Source organism: Cupressus sempervirens, chromosome 11 (genome assembly GCF_028749045.1).
Source record: "Cupressus sempervirens isolate cs-2001-9-10 chromosome 11, ASM2874904v1, whole genome shotgun sequence".
Taxonomy (NCBI): Eukaryota; Viridiplantae; Streptophyta; class Pinopsida; order Cupressales; family Cupressaceae; genus Cupressus; species Cupressus sempervirens.
In genome coordinates, this window is record NC_143128.1 from 600,304,383 (window position 1) to 600,324,539 (window position 20,157).

The 20,157-nt window shown below is 36.9% G+C and overlaps 1 protein-coding gene across 2 annotated transcripts in view; it reads right to left on the reverse strand.

The window, feature by feature from the left end:
• LOC149531105 (uncharacterized) overlaps positions 1–20,157 on the reverse strand; it is a 60,865-nt gene that overhangs the window by 13,322 nt on the left and 27,386 nt on the right. The gene's annotated exons all lie outside the window — the stretch shown is intronic.

Below are 20,157 nucleotides of genomic sequence, written 5' to 3' on the forward strand. Positions count from 1 at the left end.
AACAAATAATATTTCTCATTTCACACCATAGAAGACAACAAACCAATACTAGATCGAATAATGTTATGTCCCATTTTTTATTAAATTAATTGTGGAGAAAATGCTCATTCCCATATTTCCCATGGGCTAAGGAGAATATCTAGACAAAAAAATTAACTAAAGCTAATTTTTGTTCTTCATAAAAAATGGTGTCCTATAAACTTTTTAATATGCCCGGTGACACTAGCACCATGCCCTCCAAGTCCACGTGAAATGCGTTTGACTTGGAGCTATAAACCAATGAGGCCACAAATGGGGAACCTCATCCTCATTTAACAAGCTAAGGCACAAACCAATGAGCACATTGGATCAGCAAGGGCACAAGCTTGCGATCACAGTGGCCTAGCTACAGTTTGAACCTCAGTGAGGACAACAAGAGCACCACCTAACCAACAGACTAAGTGCTGAACCCCAAGTTGATTGTTTGTTCTTGATTTAATTATTATATCTCATTTTTATAAAAGGGGCCATACAATTGATAGATATTATTATTTATGTGTATTTTCCAAGAGTGAAAAGTCATGAAGATTGGTATAATGACTCAAATCATGTTATATCCCCTATTTTGTGGTCTTGAAAATTATCTAGCCGTTGATGTTTCACACTAACCCGAAATGGTTGGTCATTTTTTTATTACGAATGGGAACATCTGTTATTTGTTATGTTCATGAGAAATGGAAGGTATTGATTAGTCGTTACACTACTATAAGATTTGGAAATGATTCATCAAATTGGTTATTAACTATAATAACTAGATTTTCTTTTGAACGATATATGTTATTACCATGATAAATTTCTTCTTCCAGGAGCACGACTAAGGGGGAAAGAATTGCCAGAGAGGGAATTGGGCATGAGGGCACCAATCTACCACTAAACCAATAGGTATGAGTCCTAAAATCCATTGCCATAGGAAAATGAGCTAGGCAAGCAAGGGTATGCCAAGCGTCCACCATGAGCTAATCAAGTCAACAAATTTAAGAAGATACATAAATTTTCACTTGAACATTAAAACAAATTACGAATAATTGTTACCTTTAAGAAAAGGGAAAATATCAATCCTTCTCGTCATGATAGACATGTCCTAGTATAATGGTACCCATGCTAGTTACAAACTTGTACATGTACATACATGTATATGTATGTATGTGTATATTCAAATATGAATAAATGAACGATTTTAATGACATCCATGAGACCACGACAGTGTATGGGACCAAAAGAACGCACCACTAAGTAATTTCCATATTTCTTTCCATTTCCAATTTTCTGATATGGATCTTAACCAAGAAATCTGCCATTTGCTTGATCTTGTCAACTTCAAATAAGCTATGCATGTTGTCTACCTTTTGGATGACATCATAGTAAGTTTGGATGTTGTCATAAGCTGTGCACTAAGAGAGAAAATGCCATTCTATTTCAAAATGATGTACATGTATGTATTCATATACTTAAAATACAACATATAGACAAAAATATGTATATTTGGAATATTACGTGTATATATGTATATTTGTATGTTACACATACAAATATATGTAAGTATAATAAGCACCATTATAAGAAAACATAAGGAGTAAATTATTATTTCCATCTTATGGCAATGTGTTATTATTTTAGAGTCCATTGGCTTTTTATTTTTCAGCCCCTGAATTTATGAATCAAGAATGTAACTAATGTTGCCACCTTTCAAGTTCCCTGATACATGACTCCTCTCGGCAGATTATAATTTTAAAACAACCATAGCTCGAAGGGAGACTTATCGTAGCCATTCTAAGCTTTGCAACTCTTCTCTTCTTTCATCCCAACAAATTTAGCAGTAGCGAAGGATCAAAATATTTACATCTGAGGAGCCTATCAAGGCCAGCTTCAATAATTTGTATCCACCAGTTGAGATTAGACACACACTTGCATTTCTAGTCTACTAGGTCATACATCTCTTGTGCACTTTCCATAATATCATGCTTAAGCTTTTCGGTCTAATAGAATTTATGATCTGAATCACAAATATGCGTGCAATCGGTCTGGTTAACAGTTGATATACATGTTTATTTATTTTGCCTTTAGAACTTAAATTATTTGAGGAGAGACCCAAATTGTAAGCTCTTCTACAAAGGTATAAAATAATATGCCTCTGAAATAAGATCAGGTACCTTCTCAATGTGTTGATAATATTATTGTATGTCATGTGACTTTCTAATTTCCATATAAGGCCCAGGTTGGACAGAGAGTTTGACTATGGTAAACAAAATTATTCAAGATTTATGGACAGCCACACCTGTGATCATCAAGGCCGACCAAGCATGGTTGAGATTTAAGGTATAGGCTGATATCAAAGGATTGTGGGAAAATACCTGCAAGTCAACAAGAAAAAATCAGTAACAAGCCAAACATTAAAAGAAACATAAGCAACTTAAATGATAGACCCGGTCAGCTCTTGGTGGGCAAGAGGGTATAGTCCTGTTTGTCAAGTCAAGCGATGGGTGATCGAGTACAAAGTGCCCATGTAAATCCCTGGCAAGGTAGGTTAGTGGCAGACTTGCTGCTGTGATCACTAGAAGTCACGGTAGCTTGCAGTCAGATGGATAGGTTGATGGGAAGAACTCCACTGTCTAGTCAACTATATAGCTAACACTCTTAACACTAGGATGCTCACGTGGCAGGATGAGGTGGTCTCTCATGCCAAATCCCACGCAAGGTAGGACCATTCTTAGATGAGAATGAGAGAGGATACATACGGTCCATGGTTGGGAGGTTAAGCCTTTGACAATGCTTCTTCTCTCCACCTAATGCCAAGACTTGCACAAGACAAATCAAGATTGCATTCTTAGCCTTTTCCGTAGCAAGTATTTTTCCTCCTTTTATGTTTATTCATGTTTAGTTAGCTACGCAATTATTATGTGATTGTTGCAATTACTTCCTTTCAGATTATATCGAGTAGGAAATGATTTCTCTCTCTTTCATTATGTAATGGTTAGTTATGATGTTAGTTTATAAATGCATTAGTTTGATTATGATTTCTCTAATTCATTTGTTAGTTAAGGCAATACTGAAAATTCAGTTATTCTGTTATAATTAATAATCTAGTTCTTGTGAATATGTAAATCTTGCTTATGTGAATATTAAATGAATGGGTAAATACAGGGGTAGAAAAATTTGATGTTACATATGGTATCAGAGCTCTAGGTTCGACATTAAACCTTGGGCTCATCATTGTATTCAAAACTGAAATGTAATGCTGAATGGAAACAGGATGAGAACTGATATGACACCTCGAAAGAAACCTCACCACCCCGTTCATTTCTTCCAATTAAAAACATTCCCAAATATGACTACTCATGTTGTTTCATGCTTGGTGATGATGAGACACTAGCATATGCTTTAGTTAGAATCAAGAGGGCAAGAATCAAATGGACTCCTGCCAGGAAGGCAATCATGAGAAGCAAACTCATCCATATTTGGAATGCAAAACAAAACAACCCACTTATGATTTATTATGCACCATGTAGAGGGTAGAATAAGCCCGAGGAAGGAAACAAACAAGATACCAAGGGATGGGTTGTCCAATCTTCTTAAGAAGTCAAGTTAGAAAAAATAAAATTGTACCCTCGGTATAGGGGAAGTTTTGTAAATAAATATGGTTGCGATTGCATTCTATCTTATTCATTGAAATAAATGAGAACTAATGGCATTGTGCACTTATTATTTTCTTAAGAAAACAATTATTATCGCTTTTTCTTTCTTTTAAGTGCTGAACATATGCATGAAAACATATTATTGACAAATAAATCAACTATATTTCTAAAATCTTAAATTACAATGAAATGACAAATAGTGAAACTCCCGACAACGACCTCGTGCAAAATGAGGTATCTAACTCATAGGGTTCCATGGACCAAACTAGAATGGAGAAAATGAAAAAGAGAATGAATGAAATAGTAACCCAACTTGGGAAGGGCGGGAAGACACTCATTCTTCACCCCATCTTAGAGCCGAGCCAAAACCATCTGCTCACAATGAACAAGAAAACATACACCCTCCAATACAGTTGGAAATTCAAAAGAGTTATCCACTGATATTAAGAAGATCTAACCCCCTAGGTTTTTAGAATCTAAGTCTGAGGATGTCCCTAAGGAGTGGTTAACTGAAATGGAGAAGTACTTCGATATCAGGAGTTTCTCTGAATCCTCAAAAGCTGTTTGGGGAATCTACCATCTTACTTGGGAAGCTGCTACATGGTGGGAATATAGTAAAACATACTCCATGGTTACCACAAGCCCTTTATGATCGAAAGGTGTTAGATTTTCAAAACCTCAAGCAAGGGAACCTGACAATAAACCGGTATTGGGAAAGGTTCACCCGACTTTTGAGGTATGTTTTTGCTTGTCAACGAGATGGGAGTTTCAAATTCAAAAAATTTATCATAGGGTTGAATAATAGGATTGGGGGAGAGCCGTAGATGTGCTAGCACCACAAACCATGGAGGAGGCCCTTGAAAGGCCATCCAAAAAGAATACAAGGTAAAGAAGGATAATTCCATCTACGAAAAAAAGAGGAAGGTCAATTAAATCGCATCTAGTTCTGAACTAAGAACTCATAAGAGGAACTTTAAGAACTTTAAAACCAACAAAACCCAACACCAAGGGAAATAATAGTAGAGATTCAAAAGGAAACTCCAACAACAGCAATGGCAACAGAGGAAATGAAGGCCATTCGCAATAACAAGAGGAAGGCTAATTGGAGCACATTTAGTTCCAAACCCGGAACTCATAAAAGGAACTTTTAAGAACTTTAAAACCAACAAACACGACTTCAAGGGAAATAACAGGAGAGATTTGAAAGGGAACTCCAACAATAGCAATGGCAACAAAGGAAAAGAAGATGAAGGACTAGCTAAAGGTTGTTTTGTTTCTAGTAGAGACCATTATGCCAACCAGTGTCCTAGTAAGGGCACATCCAACTAGCATACGTGTCCTCCCTTTCCACCTGATCAAACCATCTTCCAACAAAGGATTATGTAACCCTAGACAACCATCAAGCATAGCAGTAACTGGGCCCCATTGAAACCTCTAGTAAGATATATAAAAACCCCATTTCTACATTGAATGACACTGGAGCCATATAGTGATTTATATCTCCAAAATTATTAAGAAGATTTCCAAAAAGAATTGGATTTATGGCAAATCCCTGGACTATTGAATATGCAAACCGATCAAAGGCTCGGGTGGACCAATGTTTATTTGAGGCTCGCGTAGACTTTCCAAACTTCTCTGCTGCATTTAACTTGTACGTATCACCTCTGGGGTCATATGATATTATCGTAGGGATAACTTGGCTCGATGAGCATAAGGCAAAGTGGATTGTCTGGAAAAGAAAGTAGAATGCTTAGATGACCTAGGGAATCCAATAAGCATTCAAGGAAAATTACGCGAAGTAAAAATGCGTCAAATATCAGCCATGCAACTTAAGAGATGTAAGAGAAAGGGGTGTGAAATCTATGCAATTAGAAAGTATATCAAGATGATTACATTCTAGAGGATCTAAGGGAAAACTAAGAAAAAGTATATCAAGATGATTACATTCTAGAGGATGGTGAGATTAGGGGAGGAATAAAAGAATCCTTTGCAAAAAAGTATCCCTATCTTAGGAACTATCAGGATGTGTTTCCAAAAGAACTACCTAGCCTACCCCCTTAAAGGATATTTGATTTTACCATAGACTTCATACTAGGAGAAGAACCCGTAACTAGAGCACCTTGCAGAATGACTACTATAGAGTTGATGGAGTTACAAGTACAACTCATTCGTCCTAGCATCTCTCCTTGGGGAGCCCCAATGTTGTTTTTTAAGATAAAAAAATGGAACCATGAGACTATGCATAGACTATAGGATGCTCAAAAAGGTCGCCATCAAAAAAAGATACCCAATTCTCTGGATTGATGATTTATTTGATCAAATGAGAGGAGTTGAGATATTTCTAAAATTGATCTCAAATTGAGTTACCACCAACTCCAGATTAAGGAGGAAGGCATTCATAAAATTGCTTTTAGAACCCATTATGGTCATTACGAGTTCACAGTTCTGCCTTTTGGGTTGACTAAATCCCTTGCAGCCTTTATGAATCTTATGAATAGTGTATTCCAAGATTGTTTAAATAAGTTCGTGTTGGTCTTCATTGATGATATCCTCATCTATTCTCGAAATGAGGAGCACCAAAAACACTTAGAAATAGTTCTACAAAGGTTGCGTAAGCACAAGTGGTCTTTTTATCAAAAGGAAATCTAGTATCTAGGGCATATTATATCAGCAAAAGGAATCGCAATAGATCTTGCCAAGATCAAGGCAATCAAGGAATGGCCAGTACTTAGGAATGTGTCAAAAGTCAGAAGCTTCATGGGTTTAGCCAGTTTCTATAGAAAATTTGTTAGGCACTTCTCTCGGATAGCATACCCCATAGCTACCTTGCAATGAAAGCGTAATAAGTCTGTCTAGTTGGAGAAATGCCAAGCAATGTTCAAATATTTGAACGAATAACTAACTACAGCACCAATACTCAAAGTACCAAATCATGAGAGTCACTTTGTGGTTATCACTGACGCATCAGGAGAATGATTAGGGTCGTCCTAAGGCAAGAAGACCAAGTCACTGCATATGACTCCAAGAAGTTAAACAACTATGACCAGATGACTTAGAATTAGTAGCCATCATTCATGCTCTATAGATGTGGAGACACTACCAAATTGGAAAACCATTTGAACTCAGATTAGATCATCACAAATTGAAGTACATATTTACTCAACCCAATCTTAATGCTCATCAAAGAAGATGGTTAGAATTCTTAGCAGATTGTGATTTTGAGATCAATTATATCAAGGGAAAAGAAAACCGAGTAGTTGACCTCTTGAGTAGGTGAAGACATATCTCTGCTATAATAACAATAAACATCGAACTTAGAGAGAAAATGCTTCAAAGTCTTCCAGGAGATGATTTATATAATCAAGTACACCAAGCGCTCCGAAGGAACCCTCACGACATCAGATATGAAGGTTTTCAATAGGAAACAAATGGACTCTTAAGGTATAAGGGACAGATGTACATACCTAAGGATTTTAAAATCCGGAGAATAATTTTGAGAGAAATTCATGTCGCCCCATACTCAAGACACCCGAAAGTAACAAAGTTGCTAGCTGCTATGAAATCATTATGCTTTTGGAAAGGCATGAAGCAGGAAACAATTGAGTTTGTAGTAGGTTGCCTCAAATATCAAAAGGTCAAGGCTGAACACAAGAAACCAACTAGGTTGTTACACCCAAATGAAATTCCAAAATGGAAATGGCAAATAATCACCATCGATTTTATCCAAAGATTGCCTATGACCAGAAACAGGCATAACACTATCCTCATGATAGTAGATCAATTAACTAAGGCAGCCCATTTCAATCTAAGAAATTTAACTAATGGGACACTAGAAATTGCCCACAAGTTTGTAAAAGAGATCTTCAGACTTCAAGGAGTTCCAAAAAAGATTGTTTCAAACAGAGATGCTAGAATGACATCTAGGATTTGGCAAACCCTGTTTTCAGCATTAGGGACAAAACTAAATACCAGTTCAACATGCCATTCAGAAAAATGACAACCAGACAAAAAGGGTGAACCAGGTACTAGAAGACTTTCTGAGGATATACTATGTGGATCAACAAGACCGCTTGGAGATGTATCTTCCCTTGGTTGAATTTGCTTATAATAACTCATACCAGTTCACTATTAAGATGACACCATTTGAGGCCCTGTATGGGCATAAGTGTAGGACACACTATAAGTTAGAACAGAATTGAGGATCGAATCATTGTTGGTCTTGAGATGCTTTTAGAAATGGAAGAACAGGTAGTTCAAATCCGTCAAAGGCTAAAAGAGGCAAACAACCAACAAGAGAGTTATGTGGATGCTAAGAGGACTCCTAGAGAATTTAAAGTGGGAGAAAAGGTTCTCCTAAAGATAAATTCCCAACAAAGTACTATCAAGTTTGGTAAGAACGCCAAGCTGGCCCCAAGACATGTGGGACCCTTTAAAGTATTGGAAGTCGTAAATCTTGTGGCCTACAAAATTGCCCTACATCTAGCCCTTGCCCAAATGCATAATGTGTTTCACATATCATATTTAAAAAAGTATATAGCCAATAATGAGCATGTTATTGACTAGAATCTCTTGCACGTATGAGAACCAAGGGTGGTGGAAATAGAGCCAATCAAAATACTCGAGGTGTGTAAGCTCCATTTACGAAATCAAGACATTATTCAATGCAAAGTCCAGTGAAACCAATATGCTGAAGAAAATACTAGCTAGGAAGATTATAATGAGATCTTCCAAAAATTTCACCATCTCTTTTTTTCAAGAACATGAACTAAAGTTGATATTATTATTTTGTAATTTTGAGACACTATGAAATGATGCTATTTGGGATTGCATCACATCTATTTCTTTCATTATGGATATCCTTGTGTATTTACTTGCAATATTCATCGAGGACAATGAAACGCATGGGCGGGGGGGAGGGGGAGCAAGAGATGAGGTTAAGTTACATCCCCTATTTTGTGATCTTGAAAAATTATCTAGCCATTGATGTTTCACACTAACCCAAAATGGTTGGTTAAATTAGTTGCTCATTTTTTATTATTAAGAATGGGAACATATGTTATTTGTTATGTTCATGAGAAATGGAAGGTGTTGATTAGTTGTTATGCTGCTATAAGATTTGGAAATAATTCATCAAATTGGTTAAGTATAATAACTAGATATTCTTTTGAACGATATATGCTATTACCATGATAAATTTCTTCTTACAAGAGTGCAACGAAGGGGGAAAGCATTGCCAGAGAGGGAATTGGGCATGAGGACACCAACCTACCACTGAGCTAACATGTATGAGTCCTAACCACCATGGCCGTCGGGAAATGAGCTACGCAAGCAAGGGTATACCAGGCATCCACCATGAGCTAACCAAGTCAACAGGTTTAATAAGATATATAAATTTTCACTTGAACATTCACATGAATTAAGAACATTGTTACCTTTGAGAAATGGATCAATCTCAATCCTTGTAATAAAAGACATATTCCAGTATAATGGTATCCATGGTACTTACAAACATGTGTACATACACATACATACATACATGTATGTATGTATGTATGGGTATATTCAAATATGACATACATGTATATGTATGCATATACTTAAAATACAATGTATACACACACAAAAATGTACATTTGAAATATTACATGTATATATGTATATTTATATGTTACACATACAAATTTATACAAATATAATAAGTACCATTATAGTAAAACATGAGTAAATTATTATTTCAATCTTATGGAAATGCATTATTATTTGGGTCCATCGGCTTTTTATTTTTGACCCTTAAATTTACGAATCAAGAATGTAACTTATATCACCACCTTTCAAGTTACCTAGTACATAACTCCTCTTGGTGCATTATGATTTTTAAGCAAGCATGGCTTGAAAGGAGACTTATCGTAGCCATTCTAACTCTTCTCTTCTTTCATACTATATGAATTTAGCAGTAGCAAAGGATCGAAATATTTACATCTAAGGAGCCAATCAAGGCCAGCTTCAGAAGTTAGTATCTAGTAGTCAAGATTAGATGCACCCTTGCATTTGCAGTCTGCCAAGTCATACATCTCTCATGCACTTTTCCATTACAAATTCTTATGATTATGAAGCTTTGCAAACGAGCAAATTTTGAATGAAAGATTTAAATATATTTTAAAATTGTCCCAATCGGATTAGGATTCATGAATGTATGATCTCTAAAAATGCTTAAGCTTTCTGGTCTGATAGAATTTATGATCAGAATTAATCGAATTAAATATGTGTGCAATTGATCTGGTAAAGAGTTGAAATGGCCAACTTTTCGAGTAGTTTTCTTGAAGGACTTAGGTCAAGGACTTTCCAAGAAGAAGCATCAATAGGGCCTCATGCCCCCTAGCATATCATTGGCTACATTTGAGTTTTTGGAACTTAATTTATAGGTTAACTTTGTAAAAAGTCACTAACTATATTGTAACTGGCACTGGTTTCCATCTAGTTACTTTTATGCTTGTGTGGTATGTTTTGTGCAATGAAATCAATGATATGGAAATAAGCAATGAAAATCTATTCCCTACAATTTTATAGGGTGAACTTTATATTTTTTATTTACTATCAATATATCTATGATGTGGAAATGCCTTTAAATTTTGGAAGGGAAAAAGGTCATTTCTCACAGTTTTTCTCCAAGTTTTACATTTTTTGTTAAATTCGATTTTTTTTAAAAACGTTCCCTCCTTTGCCGATATTTTCCCAAAACAATTTATGCTTCTATGATATGTATATTTTAAAACATACAATAGTTTATATGATTTTCATATGACATAAATATTTAGTACTATAATATTATGTTTATATTCATTTGATATTCAAATCTCTCTCTCTCTCTCTCTCTCTCTCTCTCTCTCTCTCACACACACACACACACACACACAACTCAAAGAAAACAAATTAAACAATTAGATTTTTTAGAGATTCATATTGATTAATTTGATATTCAAATCTCTCTCTCTCTCTCTCTCTCTCTCTCTCTCTCTCACACACACACACACACACACAACTCAAAGAAAACAAATTAAACAATTAGATTTTTTAGAGATTCATATTGATTAATTAATCAAATGTGTCTATCCACACACACATAATAAATTATATTATCTTAAAGATAAAATAATAATATCTATTATATAAAATAGATATATAATTAAATAAAAAAGGTTATGTAAATATTATATGTACAACAAAAAACTATAGTTCCACACAATTCCCTAACAGGGGGACATAGGGACATGGAGATGGGTTTCAGAGACAAAGGGCCAATGGCCAAAATTTGGAAATGACAAGGGGTCAGCGGACAAATGACAATGCAGATATAGTGGACGGGGTGGCGTTTATATACAAATTGAGGTGAATGAAATCTTCAAGGGAAAACCTATAGTATAACATCTTTGCAAGGGCCTAATAAAAGGAAAACTAATTTTCTGAAGTTAAAAGTTCATTAGTATGTAATAGCATGTACAACATTGCAAGCGATCAAGGGGCATCCTTGATGAAGGTGGTAGAAGTAATATTTTTGTGGTGGAAAATGTTTCCTCCAATTCCCCAAGTCTCGAAAACTTTCCCCTTCAAGGGGTGCAATCTTTTCTTTTGTTGAGAGGGTGGGCAGATGCATTCCTATGGAATGCCACAAAAATTGAAAACTATCCTATCCACTCCTGATTTGGATGGCCCAAAACAGTCCTCTAATTCCATGACCATTCATCTTTGGAAATTGTGATAAATAATGAGGAGCTTGTATCAGCTTATTTCGACCATTTGACAACTTAGCATGCAATCAAACAAAGGCCATATTTTTCAGCTATTCCAAAAATATCATAACAATTACTGCCATCATATATTAGATCAATGATTTATGGTTGACAATCGAGTCTTGGGGATAGAAAGGAGGATTTTAAGTTTGAGCAACTTACTACTCAAAGCTATCCACTAATGGAATATCAAACAAAAAATCCCTTAATTTCACCCACAAATATCTCCTTCAATTGTTGCCACAATACCCCCTTCACACATAACCACGGCGACAAAGAAAATACATGGAAAGAATCCAAACTTCATGGATTCTCATACAAAATATGCAGACAACAAACAAAAAAAGCCTAAGAGCTGTTTTCATAAATTTATTTTTCAATAAAAAAGTTATTAGGTTTTGTCCATGTGAATATTTGAACAATACCCTCCCTTAATGGTCATCGTGCTAACTACCTTGTAGAAGACAATTTGCAAGCCTTGGTCACAAATGCATAGAAGGCTGCCCTCTTCTAGTCATGAATGCCTAGAACACTCTGCAAAATGAGCCTAATGTTGAGACCTTCCCTAAATCTACATAACATTTGGAAATGACCGAGATAACCAAAATCCTTCCAACATGATGTCAGGTGAACAAAAATTATCTGCCCCTATAGCCAAAGATACCAAGAGCAACTTCTCAAATTGAAACCACGATTTTGAAGAGAATTTTGCCAAATGCAAGCTACATTAAAAACCTATGTTCCTCGGGGACGCGTACCCGGCCTAAAACTAGGAGTTTCGGAAACGGGGACGTCCCGAGGACGGGGGTACGGGTAGGGGACGTCCCCCAGCCGTCCCCAAAAAGGGCAAATTCCCAGGGGACGTCCCTGAAACTTGGGGACGGCTGGGGAAAAAAAGGGGGATGGCTGGCCATCCCCGGTACGGAAAGGGGACACCTAGACGTCCCCCAACCGTACCGGGTATGGCCAGCTGTCCCCAAATTTTTTTTAAATTTAAAATTTTAAAATAAAAAAAATTTAAAAGTAAATATTAAAAAATAATTACAATGTTGCCGAGATGGGCCCCACCCCTCCAAATCCGGTAGAGGCAGAATAGGAGCAGCAGTCTGCTTCATTTTTCTGTGTTATGTTTTTTATGTTGAACGTCAACATGCTTATGATACATTGATACTTATTACTTTATGGCAACCCTCTAGCTTTTGGGCATATAGCTTTAAGTATATTTAGATTTAGATTTAGATTTTCAGATTTATCATGTTTATCATTATGATATTGTTCACTGATATTGATATGCATTTTGACAATTGAGTACTGAAATTGAATATTATTTCTTACATGGCATTCAAATGTTGGATGTTATGGTTCTATAGTGTTTAAATGACATGCTTTGCGCTTAGTTTCATATGAATGACATGTATATTTGCAAATTTCAATGTATATTTTAAAATTTCCCTATATATATGGCTGTCACCATTTGCCGTCCCCCCCGTCCCCAAAATTGCCAAAAAAATTTGCCGTCCCGGAAACTCGTCCCGCCGTCCCCGTACCAGAAACTCGAGGGAACATAGTTTAAAACCCACGGTTTTATTTTCAAAGAATACCAATAGGTTCTACTAATGATCACTATGACCCAAAACATACTGCAAGAAACCATAATTTTTATAGAAAAAGTGTTGAAACCTTGTTGTGATGCTAACATCACCCATGAAAAAAAACTTGTTTAGGAGAAAAAATAAAAATCTCAACAATAAGTTTTGAGGAAAACAATTATAAAACTCAAAAATGATTTTTAAGGAGAAATATCAAAAAAAAAAAAAAAACAAGAGTTTAAGGAGAAAAATCAATCAAAACCCAAAACACTAAAACACCAGTTAAGATTTTTTGTGGAAAAAATCAAAAAATCCTCTTACAAAGAAGATCCCACGATTTTTGTTTGAATAACTAGTGAAAAAGAAACAAAATGCATCACCACAATTTTGGGGTAAATCAAGCTAAACCTTTGTACAAAATCGTGAATTTTTCGAAAATTCATACAAACCCCATAAAAAACCACTTTTTTTGGAAAATCCTATAAAAACCCTAGCCAATATGAAGCAAAACCCACAATCTTTTTACAAACCCTTGATCATCTGAAAACCCTAAGTAGAAACAACTAAATAAACAAAAAAACACAAGAACTCTTAGCTACAGGAAAATGAGCAAAAAATTGAAACCCTAGGTTGCTACTAATAAGTGCCTAGAAAACAATAACTGCAACAAATCTTAGTATTTTGAAAGAAACTCTAGCCATAGGGAAAAAATGCACAGAGCCGCCACAATCAATCTTGAACACCCTCCAAAATTGTAGGAAAAAATTAAGCTAAAGAAACTAAGAGCTGTCACGAGCAAGGACATGGGAGAAGGAACCAAAAGCGGGCAACAAAACTTATTTGCACAAAAGAAAATGCAGGTTTGCAATATGCAAAAAAGCAACTGTCATCTTAATAGAGACCTTCCTTCTTGTCGAATTGAGAACATAAATAGTCACAGTTCTTTAGAACAGCAATTGAAATCCTTCATGTAGGCTTAAGACACAGTTGTGCAAGCTTAGACACAGTCATGTGAGCAAAAGAATGAAAGCTGCAGAAGCAAAAAAAAAAAATGGAAGTCACAACACCAAAAACATCCACAAAAAAATGGGAACAAATTGTCGCATGTAAGAGAAAAGAACAAACACAAAATCAAAAAGATCGTAGATCCTAGGTCGTTGACAAACACAGAGAAGAAAAGGACAACTGTTGAAGTATAGCATCAGTCAAAGTGATACACTCAATACATTGAGTATTTCTATTCATGATTTATATGAACATTGTTTTATGTCATATATTATTGATAAGAATAATATATATATATATATATATATATATATATATATATATATATATATATATATATTATACCTTATATAATAATATATTACATATATGGTTAATATATTAATATTACATATATGCTTAAAGGTGAGTTATACAGAGTTAATTAAAGATGATTAACTATAGGAACATGTCTGTTGAAGAGACACGTCTCCTCTTCCCATTCTCATATTTATATGAGATCCAAATTTGCATTTGGAAATCATCAATCACATTAACAATGTTACTACATATGCAAAAACGATCCATGTTACTTAACATGGTATCAGAGTCAAACTACAAATGTGAGAAAATGTGATAGATAGACTCAACTTCATTAGAAAGTATGGACAATAGAAGGAAATAGTTAGAAACAAAGATTATGAAGATTTGTTTGAGATTACATATGGCACATACGGGTTGGAACGGCTTCAAACACACATTGTAGAGAAACTGAACAATAATGAATCATTTTTAAAACACAACCTTACAATATCTGTGAGAGAGGAATTGTTTGGCCCCAAAGGAAAACACATTCCCATTGGGAAAAAGAGGGATAGGAAGGAATGTTGTAGCACCATTTGCTTTACGTGAGACAAGAATTCACACTTTCATTTTCTTTGTCTGTAATGACCCATACCAATAGGCCACTAAACAAAACCCTAAACTTAATACACTACTAAAATATATACCTGAAATAAAAGAAATAATAGTGCCAATGTATTCATTCAATGAAAACCAAATGTTTTTACAAATGATATGGCAAATTTCAGCACCAAAACATTATGACATAGCACATTACAGAGAAACCCTAACTGGCTATATACAATTGAGAACTTGTTGCAACTACAGATTGAAATGAAGAACCTGGATTGATCAAATGGTGAAGACTGGATGCCAGAGATGATATGGTGAAAGTGCAACTCCACTGGAAACTCCAGATCAGCAATTACGCACAAATGAAAGGACTGAAATATCCTTCCCACAGCTGCAATAATTCAGGTGATCTTTCACACCCTCAAAATTGCGTACCAATTGAGAGTTTTCATTCTCAATGGCCAATTGTGACTATTTGCAAAAACCCTAGGCTCCACAACGCACATAAGCAAAAATCAATAATAAATCTCGATAATAGGCAATGAGCCCTCAATGCCTATTTATTCTTTTTTCCTTGATAGGTCGGCCTCCCTTTTTAATTTTTCTCCGCTTCTTCCAGCAACCTCTAGAAGCTTTTTTTTTTAATTTAATTTATAAAGTTACCTTGTAATAGATATATTTTAATTGATAACTTTATAATTAATTCCTCCAAAAAAAATGGGACATTACAGGTCCGCCCCTCCTAAAATTGCTTGGCCTCAAGCAATCTTAATGCTGGATGCTGCAAAATCACTTCTCCCTCCCAAGTAGCATCTTCAACAGGTAAATCTTTCCACTTAACTAGATACTCTCTGATTACTCTCCTGTGAAGCTGCTTCTCTCTACTATCCAGAATGAATTCTGGCACTAAGATCAATTTCCCCTCATCATCCAAGGGAGGTAATACTGCAGAAGACATCACATTCTGACCGAACGCCTTTTTGAGGCGTGATACATGAAACACATTGTGCACTCGACTATCTGTGGGAAGCTCCAACTCATAAGCCACGTCACCAACTCGTTTGATGATCTTGAATGGTCCATAATAGCGTGGCTTGAGTTTCTCTGTACCACTCTTCTTGAGAGTGGACTGCTTATACGGCTGCAACATGAGGTAAACCATATCATTTACCTCAAAACTACGCTCAGTCCTCTTCTTGTCTGCATACTGGTTTTGCTGGTTCTGAGCTCTAGCAATGTCGTTTTTGAGAGTAGCAACTATATCCTTACTTTCCTGTAATAGTTCACCTGCACGGGGTACTCGACTATCTCCCAACAACAAATCTAAGAAACTAGGTGCCTCATAACCGTAAAGTGCCATGAAGGGTGTCATTTGTATAGTCATATGATATGTAGCATTGTAACAATACTCACAGAGATATATCCATCTGACCCAAGCTCGCTGTTGATCTGCCACATAATTCCTCAAATACCCTTCCACCCATTTGTTTACAATCTCTGTTTGACCATCAGTCTGTGGGTGATAACTGGTACTAGGTGTAAGCTCAGTGCCACACAACCGAAATATCTCCTGCCAAAAGTGACTCATGAAGCGGTTGTCTCTATCACTCACAATGCTCCAAGGAAAACCGTGTAATCTAAAAATCTCCCTGAAGAAAACATCTACCACCTGAGTTGCTGAGTATGTAGTAGCGATAGGGAAGAAGTGAGCATATTTTGTCAGCCTATCCACCACCACATAGATACAATCACGCCCCTGGGCCCTAGGCAAGCCCGTAATAAAATCCATAGAGATGCACTCCCACTTCCTATCAGGAATAGGAAGTGGTTGTAGGAGCCCTGCTGGATAAGTGTGCTCTTGTTTGTTCTGCTAGCAAACATGACACTCACACACATACTGCAAAACATCAGCCTTAAGTCCCTTCCAAGTGAATCATTCCCGTACTAACCTGTAAGTCTTGAAAAACCCAGGATGGCCTGCTGTAGGTGAATTATGGAATGCTCTAAAAATCAACTGCTTCACTTTCGATCTTGGGGCTAAGTAAATCCTGTTTTTGTAAATGATCAAATCATCTATGAGAGTGTATCTGGTGTCAGTTGTTGTCCCCTCCACTATAGAAGAGGCCCATGTGTCTTTGGCATATTCTACTACAATCAAGTGTCGCCAATCCTCTGATATCTGAGTCATAGAAGTGAGGTGTGGCCTACGGGATAAAGCATCTGCAACAATATTCTGTGTCCCCTTAACATATGTGATATCAAAATCATACGCCTGTAACTTACTCACCCACTTTTGCTGATGATCATTCAGGTCCCGCTGTCCCAAAAAGTGCCTCAAACTATTATGATCAGTTTTAATACAAAATTTGCTGCCCACAAGATACTATCTGAATTTGGCCAAGGCATGCATGATGGCCAGCATCTCCTTATCATATATGCTGAATGATCTCTCAGCCCCTCTGAGTTTCCTACTCTCATAAGCTATAGGATGCTTGTTCTGCATGAGTACAGCACCAACTCCCTCTCCAGAAGCATCACATTGAAGCTCAAATGGCTTCGTGAAATCAAGCAATGCTAATACTGGGCATGTAGTCATTATTTCCTTGAACTGCATAAAACACTCCTGTGCCTCCCTAGTCCACACAAATGCCCCTTTCTTCAACAAATCTGTCATGGGCGCTGCATGTCGTGAGTAGCCACTAACAAACCTGCGATAGAATCCACATAGACCAAGGAACCCTCTTAACTGTGTAAGGTTCTCTGGTGGTGGCCAATCAACAATAGCACGGATCTTTTCAGGATCCATTTGCACTCCTTCCGCACTAATGATGTGTCCAAGATACAACAATTCTGTCATCCCCAAATCACATTTGGACTCCTTGGCATACAAGGACTCGCTCTGTAAAATGCTTAATACTATCTCCAAGTGCTCTAAATGTTCCTGCCATGTCCTGCTATAGATCAAAATATCATCAAAGAACACTAGCACAAATTTCCTTAATTGATGGTGGAAGACCTTGTTCATAGTGGACTGAAAAGTGGCAGGTGCATTAGTCAAACCAAAAGGCATGACTACAAATTCAAAATGACCGTAATGACATCTAAAAGCAATTTTTTCAATATCCTGCTCTCGAACTTTTATTTGGTGATAGCCTGATCTCAAATCAATTTTTGTGAAATAACAAGCCCCATGCAATTCATCTATCAGCTCATCGATGCATGGGATGGGATACTTGTTCTTTATAGTTCTCTTATTCAACACCCTATAATCAATACACATTCGTAGAGTTCCATCCTTCTTTTTTACCAAAACAACAGAAGATGCAAAAGGTGACTTACTTGGTCTGATGTGTCCCATTGCTAGCAACTCATTGATGGTCCTCTCGATCTCATCTTTGAGTCGTTTTGGGTGCCGGTATGGTGTGATCATGACAAGCTTAGCACCTTCCTCCAACTCGATAATGTGCTCAATACCTTTGTCTGGTGGCCTGCCTGGTGGAATCTCACTGAATACCTTCCCATACTTGATTCTCAATTTTTGAATATCTGGATGATATTCAGTCTTATGTTGCTCTCCCTGGGTAGGCATCAAGGCACATATTGCTGCCCATTCTATATTATTATGCCTGGCTAATCTCTCCAACCACCTAAATGAGATAGTCCTAACATCATCATTACAGATAGCCTTCAGCACATGAGTCCTGCCATCCACCACGAATCATATCTCCATATCATCCAATCTCAAGGTAACCTCCTTCAAAGAATGTAGCCATTGCATCCCAAGTACTATGTCCATGTCACCCATGTTGACCACATAATAGTCCGCCTTAAACTCATAGTTGTTTAGGTGCAAAGGTAGATCTCGCATCATCCTATCACAACGAAGAGTATATCCATCAGCTACCTTAACTCTTAGTCCCTCGAACTCCTCAGTAATGAGTCCACGCCTCTCCACAAATCGTGCATCAATGAAATTATGTGTGGCACCTATATCCAACAGAGTAATAATCTTTTGTCCTGCCAAGACTCCTCGAAATCTAAAAGATCCCTCTCTTTGAATACTAGACAGACGTGCCTCCTGTAAATGTATCTCTGGAGCCTCTTTTTTCTCAGTACTATCTACCTCTTGTTCTCCCTGTATCTCATCAGGATCCTCATCATGGTGCTCTGAGATGTCTGAATCTGAACCTTCATAATAAGCCCACATCACCCGGTTAGCCTTCCCCTTAGGCTTCATAGGACAATCATGACCAAACTCATAGGGACCTTTGCAAAAGAAGCATAGCTTCTTCCTACGCAAGTCATTAAGTGTTTCCTTATCCCAAAGTGCAGCTAGCTTGTCTTTTGAGTCACTAACCTTCTCTTTACCCTTGCTGAATTCCCCTTTGTTATCTCTAAATGATGAAGAACTCTTTGAACTAAACCGGTTTGCTGGAGCTGCAAGTTCCATACTGCAAGGCTTTCTTCATGGCTTCCTGTAATGTAGGAGGATCAAAGGCCTTTACCCACCCCTTGAGTGGTTCAGTTAATCCCTCTGTGAATAAAATGACTAGCCTCCTTTCTGAAATGTCAGGCACCATCACTGCAAGCTTTTGGAAGTCATTGATAAATTGTTCTAAGCCTCTTGACTGTCTCAACTGGGCTAACTCCCGGAAATAAACTTCAGGATTTTTTTTATCAAACCTTTCTATCAATCTATCCACAAACTCTTGATAAGTGGTTACCTGATTGTGTTGCAATGTGATCATGCCATGTGTCCACCAATCATGTGCTGCCCCATCTAAGTGTAAAGTGGCATACTTGAGTGCTTCAATTTCTGTCATAGTCTTCAGAGATAGGAAAGTATCCACCTTATGAATCCAAGCACGAGCAGTCATTTTTCCACTGCCATCAAATGTGGGTAATACCAACTTGTTGGTGACCTGTTGCAACTCATTGTGTTTATCTACTTGCTTCTGCCTGGCAGCTCTATAGTTCAGGTACCTGTCAAATGTCCATCCATCCTGTACATATTCTGGTAATGAATCCCACTCATTCCTCGCTTGTCGGAATTCATCTACAATATCTGTTACCATAGCATCAGGTGTGCGTGCTGGAGTTTCTTCTCTAAATGTAGGACGTGTGGGTCTATTAGTTGTTCCAAACCGTGTCCTATGTTGTGATCCTGCTATGCTTTTGTCATCCTGATCATGATTATTTCTCCTATTTTCC